Source organism: Bombina bombina, chromosome 11 (assembly GCF_027579735.1).
Source record: "Bombina bombina isolate aBomBom1 chromosome 11, aBomBom1.pri, whole genome shotgun sequence".
NCBI classification, from domain to species: domain Eukaryota; kingdom Metazoa; phylum Chordata; class Amphibia; order Anura; family Bombinatoridae; genus Bombina; species Bombina bombina.
This window is the reverse complement of record NC_069509.1, coordinates 34,042,715-34,050,046: the sequence shown is the minus strand read 5'-3', so window position 1 is coordinate 34,050,046 and position 7,332 is coordinate 34,042,715.

Below are 7,332 nucleotides of genomic sequence, written 5' to 3'. Positions count from 1 at the left end.
AAATAATTACAAAGTTACCTGTAAAATAAATATAAATCCTAAAATAGCTATAATATAATTATAATTTATATTGTAGCTATATTAGGATTTATTTTACAGGTAAGTATTTAGCTTTAAATAGGAATAATTTATTTAATAAGAGATAATTAATTTCGTTAGATGTAAATTATATTTAACTTAGGGGGGTGTTAGTGTTAGGGTTAGACTTAGCTTTAGGGGTTAATACATTTATTAGAATAGCGGTGAGCTCCAGTAGGCAGATTAGGGGTTAATAATTGAAGTTAGGTGTCGGCGATGTTAGAGAGGGCAGATTAGGGGTTAATACTATTTATTATAGGGTTAGTGAGGCGGATTAGGGGTTAATAACTTTATTATAGTAGCGCTCAGGTCCGCTCGGCAGATTAGGGGTTAATAAGTGTAGGCAGGTGGAGGCGACGTTGTGGGGGGCAGATTAGGGGTTAATAAATATAATATAGGGGTCGGCGATGTTAGGGCAGCAGATTAGGGGTACATAGGGATAATGTAAGTAGCGGCGGTTTACGGAGCGGCAGATTAGGGGTTAATAATAATATGCAGGGGTCAGCGATAGCGGGGGCGGCAGATTAGGGGTTAAAAAGTGTAAGGTTAGGGGTGTTTAGACTCGGGGTACATGTTAGAGTGTTAGGTGCAGACGTAGGAAGTGTTTCCGCATAGCAAACAATGGGGCTGCGTTAGGAGCTGAACGCGGCTTTTTTGCAGGTGTTAGGTTTTTTTTTCAGCTCAAACAGCCCCATTGTTTCCTATGGGGGAATCGTGCACAAGCACGTTTTTGAGGCTGGCCGCGTCCGTAAGCAACTCTGGTATCGAGAGTTGAAGCTGCGTTAAATATGCTCTACGCTCCTTTTTTGGAGCCTAACGCAGCCTTTATGTGGACTCTCAATACCAGAGTTATTTTTATGGTGCGGCCAGAAAAAAGCCAGCGTTAGCTTTTCGGGTCGTTACCGACAAAACTCCAAATCTAGCCGTTAGGGTTTATTTTATAGGTAAGTATTTAGTTTTAAATAGGATTAATTTAGTTAATATTAATATTATTTAGATTCATTTCAATAATAAATAAGTTAGGGGGTGTTAGGGTTAGACTTAGGTTTAGGGGTTAATATATTTAAAATAGGTGGTGGCAGCGGTGTAGGGGGATTAGATTAGGGGTTAATATATTTAATGTAGCTGGCGGCGGTGTAGGGGGATCATATTAGGGGGTAATATATTTAAAATAGGTGGCGGCGGTGTAGGGGGGTCATATTAGGGCGTAATATATTTAAAATAGGTGGCGGCGGTGTAGGGGGCTCAGATTAGGGGGTAATACATATAATATAGGTGGTGGCGGGGTCCAGGAGCGGCGGTTTAGGGGTTAATACATTTATTGTTAGGAGTGAGAGGGCAGATTGCGGATAGAGGGGTATATGCGTCGGGCTATTTTTGGGAGACGTGTTAGACAGTTACGGGAGATTTTATACTTTAGTTAGTTTTTTTTAGGCGGCGACAGTTGCTGAAGTCCCATAAGTCACTGGCGACTCCAGAAATTTGTACTTACGCTTATTTCTGGACATCGCTAGTTTGTCCGACTTACGGCACTTTAGCAACTGTCTGGGCCGTATATGTGATAGGTCGATGTGCGAGGTGAAACTACGGGCGGCGCAGGTTTCCACGCTTGCGCCGAAACCTGCGCCGTATATCGGATCGCACCCCTGATCTTTTAGGGATCTTGCTTACACACAATGAACACACAGTTGTGAGCTTTTGTTCCTAAGGTCATGTAGCCAAAATCACCTTTCGGCACCATGGAACAAGATAACGGGTCCTTTAGAATTTGCAGAATTGATCTCTTCTCTATCTGGCTAATTATTCCAGGGCTAATAAAGGATAGGTTTTGACCAAAGAATACCCAAGGTGATCTAGAACAGTACTTTACAATATCCGGGGTGATCTAGAACAGGGCTTTCCAATGCCTGGGTGATCTAGAACAGTGTTTTTCAACTACAGTTGTCAAGGGACACTATCAAGCCAGATTTTTATGATATCTGAACTAGAGCACAGGCGAAATAATTAGCTGATCAGTAACCATGGGTACTAACCTGGTCTTACCCATTAGCTGATTATTTCAACTGTGCTCTGACATCATGGAAATTTGGCCCACTGATGTCCTCTGGTCTACGAACGAATAAACGGTGGTTATGCAAAGAGTAGACTAAAGGGCAGTACTTGATGGGTATTTCTTACATTAACTTTGAGTCTGTTTCTGAGTAATGTTAAGATCAGATCAGCTGGGAGGGACATGCAAGCAATTCATTTGGAGTATCCTTGGGGAGAAGCTCATAATGCCGGTTTAAGGGCAGTTAAAATGGTGGCATCACTCAAGTTGGGTCCAGTGGAGCTCTAAGGATTGGGACACCAAGCTGTGCCTAGAGAGATATGAACAAAAGATATCTGGCCTTGAGCAGCTTTAAAGCGAGACGTCAAAATCATTTTCAGTGAGAGATTAAACATAGAAGAGTCTAGCGATGCTCCTGCAATACTCATAAGTCTTCTGAACCCTGTTCAGCCTCGTACAGATCAATAAACCTAGTTTGTTCTGTTAAGAAAAACTCTGGCTTCTAACAGACTACTGTTCAATATCACACTGAGTCCTGCGGCACAAAGCTTTACTTATAAATATATATGTACTTGTATTATCTAAAAGGCTTGGTGTATATAGCGCTTCTCCTTTATATGCTCTCAAAGACATCAAAAATAAAATTAATAGAGATGGAGACAGACACACACAGCTTTATACGTATATAAATACAGTACATACACATGTGCACATGCATAAATACATACACATGTGCACATGCATAAATACATACACATGTGCACATGCATAAATACATACACATGTGCACATGCATAAATACATACACATGTGCACATGCATAAATACATACACATGTGCACATGCATAAATACATACACATGTGCACATACATAAATACATACACATGTGCACATGCATAAATACATACACATGTGCACATACATAAATACATACACATGTGCACATGCATAAATACATACACATGTGCACATACATAAATACATACACATGTGCACATACATAATACTGAAATACATACACATGTGCACATACTGAAATACATACACATGTGCAGATACATAAATACACACACATGTGCACATACATAATACTGAAATACATACACATGTGCACATACTGAAATACATACACATGAGCACATACATAAATACATACACATGTGCACATACATAAATACATAGAAAAATACATATACATGAGCACATACATAAATACATACACATGTGCACATACATAAATACATAGAAAAATACATACACATGAGCACATACATAAATACATACACATGTGCACATACATAAATACATACACATGAGCACATACATAAATACATACACATGAGCACATACATAATTACATACACATGTGCACATACATAAATACATACACATGAGCACATACATAAATACATACACATGAGCACATACATAAATACATACACATGTGCACATACATAAATACATACACATGAGCACATACACAAATACATACACATGTGCACATACATAAATACATACAGATGTGCACATACATAATACTGAAATACATACACATGTGCACATACTGAAATACATACACATGAGCACATACATAAATACATACACATGTGGACAAGAAAAAATACATACACATGTGCACATACATAATACTGAAATACATACACATGTGCACATACATAAATACATACACATGTGGACATGCATAAATACATACACATGTGGACATGCATAAATACATACAGATGTGCACATACATAATACTGAAATACATACACATGTGCACATACTGAAATACATACACATGAGCACATACATAAATACATACACATGTGGACAAGAAAAAATACATACACATGTGCACATACATAATACTGAAATACATACACATGTGCACATACATAAATACATACACATGTGGACATGCATAAATACATACACATGTGCACATACTGAAATACATACAGACCCAAACATAATCATAAGCACACATGTACACATACATAAATACATACACATGTGCACATACATAAATACATACACATGTGCACATACATAAATACATACACATGTGTACACACATAAATACATACACATATGCACCTACTGAAATACATACATATGTGCACATACTGAAATACATACAGACCCAAACATGTACACAGACATGCTTGTACACACTCACACACATGTACATAGGCATGCTTGTACACATGCGCACACATGTACACAGACATGCTTATACACACACCCGGACACAGGCATGCTTGTACACACACACACAGCAACCAAACAAACTTATAACAGGTGGCTGCAATCTAACTAGGAGGGTAAGCAACCCCTGTTAGGTAGATGGACAGTGCCCGTGAATGCTGACAACAAGCGGAGCACAGCTGCATGCAGATGGACTTAGGGAGTTCCCAGCAACTCAAATGGGGGAGGAACCTCCAGACGCGCACCTGAGAACTTCACCCTCCCCCTGCACAGCCGTCTCCTGATGCCAGACCGGGGAGCGGGCCAACCGCCACAAGAGATAGCCCAACAGACACAGCTCTTGCCGCCACCCTCAAATTACATAGGAACAGGTTAATGCCCCTCTCAGTGAGGTGCACACCATCCCTCTTGAAGAGGCTCATCTCAGCCCTTGTAATGTTCCCATGCTCCACAACCCCTATCTGGGACAGGAAAATCCTAACATCCCTTTCTTGCAGATCTGAACAGCCGCGCTGTGGGATTGCATATGGCGCCACTCTATCCTAGGGATGATGTTTGACCACCCTATCTTGACATTGAGGATCCATGCACTAAAAGTTTGCAGGTCTAACTGGATCACTGCACTGAGCTGCTTGCACGGTAGGAGACCCATATAATTCCCCCCGGCATGAATGATAAGTACGTGAGGCTTTTCCCACTGCTACAAAGCCCCCTGCAGTAACTCAAGAAGCCCCCCCATTGCAAACCCCTGTGCCCCATCCATCTGACAGTGACCCTAGATGAGGGAATTCCAAGCTGCTGTCCGTCTGGTCTGGCTATCGCCCTTAGATCTGCCCAATGGATGTAGGAATGTCCCGTGATCCACACTCGCAGCGGACCTACTGCCGGTCCTGAAAAGAAACAAGCGTTAACAAAAGAAGAGTGCTAGGTAAAGCATAACAATTACACAAGCAATGGCCTTACGTACAACCGGTACCTCTGTGGTCTCCAACGCCCTAGAGATCATATGCGGTCAGCCGACCATCCTAAACCTGCTGCAGTGGTAGCCACTCCAACCCTGAATGAGTGAGGGGCAATGACTCTAGGATCAAGCCCCGCACGGGTCATCACCCAGCTCAAGACCTTCCGGAATTGGAATCTAGTCAACGGAGATCCATCTGCGGAGATCCCAAGGGGCCCATCGGATACACATCCATGTAGGCCCCAACTAACCTGACTGGACAACACGCCATACCGCATGGGCGGGCAAGGAAATCCACGCTCCTCTGCCCTCCTGATCCGTCTTGGATTTGGGCAGGAAAACAAGTATGGCTTCATTGCTTGCCTACATGAACAGCAAGAAGGCCCCCTGGTTTATTCTTAGAAAGGGGAACCAATTCTCCCACCCTCAGTGCCCTGTGAAAAGCAAGCCCAAAGACTGCCGCGAATAGTATGACTTTTAAATCCGAAGAACACACAGCCAGCAAGACCTGACAAAGTCATGCCAGCCTATAAACTGTAACAGGTTCCCTGATGTCTGGCATCCGGGGAACCATGCGCCCCCATACCCTCATTACCTGTCTTACCAAAAAGGTTCTGGAGGAATCAGTGAGGCCAAACAACTTACAAAAGAAGGACACTGCGGCCAGTCATGAGTTGACCGCTCCCTTAGACACTCCTTTACCTTGGAGCTCAGCGATCCAGTCTAGGAGACCTCACTGCTCGCCAGCACAGAAGATTCGCCCATGTGAATCACAGAAAGCGACCCATTTGGTCCAATGCTTGACATACGTGTTCCAGGTAGAAGGAGCCAGCGAGGATCTGATCATCGGTATCAAGGCTCCCTATCCAATACCACCTGCCATAAATAATTGGGGCAAGGAACACCATCAATACTCGCCCCCTGGGACTAAAGTATAAAAGGCTTCCCACTGAAAGCCTGAGAGCATGTCTGCAATCCTATTTTGAACCCCTGGGACGTGCCATGCATGGAAAACAATGTTTAGGTGCAGACACCTCAGGACCAGCAATCCCAGGTACCTTACCACCACCGGAGACCCCGATGTGAGCTTGTTGATTGCGAACATTGCGCTCATGTTGTCAGTCGAAAAGACTACTTCTCGATCCTGGAGCTGTGCACCCCAAATCTCGAGGGCCACCACAATGGGAAAAAGCTCTAACAGACAGAAGTTTCTCACTAGCCCTCGGTCAATCTATGACTGGGGCAATAGGCCAGCACTTCATTGACCATTCAGGAAAGCACCGTACCCATGAGAGCCGATGGCATCTGTAAACAACTGGAGATCTATGTTGGAAGAGACTCCCTTCCTTCACATGCATATCCCGTTGAAGTGCAGGAGGAATTGTTCCCAAACTCCAAGGTCCTCAACCATCTCTCGAGTGATGCGAAATCTGAAGGCCTGGCGCTCAAGTTGACTAAGGAAGCCCGGCCCCATAGGGATGACTCTCCCAGCGAAATTCAGCAGGCCCAATAGGGACTGCAGGTCCTTGATGGATATGTGTGCCTCCAGCATGCGGTCAATTTTTTTTTTTATATCTTTTTTATTATTTTATACAATCATACAATAGGGGAAAAAAGAAGAAATAAAACACAATTGCATACTTATACATGCTTATCTATACCCTGTACAGGTCAGTCATGTTATAACATTTTGAATCCTAATTTCTGCTTCAGTAGTCATCAAGTTATAATACAAAAAAAAAAAAAGAAAAAACCCAAACCAAAACACACCATATTCACTTTTGGGGTACCAAAGCGGGGGGGGGGGGGGAGAGGGTCCCCATATGCTGGTGTAGCCCTTTTATATGAGAACACTCCATGAATTTGGTAGTTCATTATTGACTATCCAATATTTAACTAGATTTGATTTGATTAGAGGCTTGATAATTTGAAGTTGGATATTTACCGTCTGTGCTTCTATTACTTTTAACAATTTATAGAAGAAACTTTTTAAGTGTTTCTCCGCCTCAGTGGGTATATTATATTGGTCC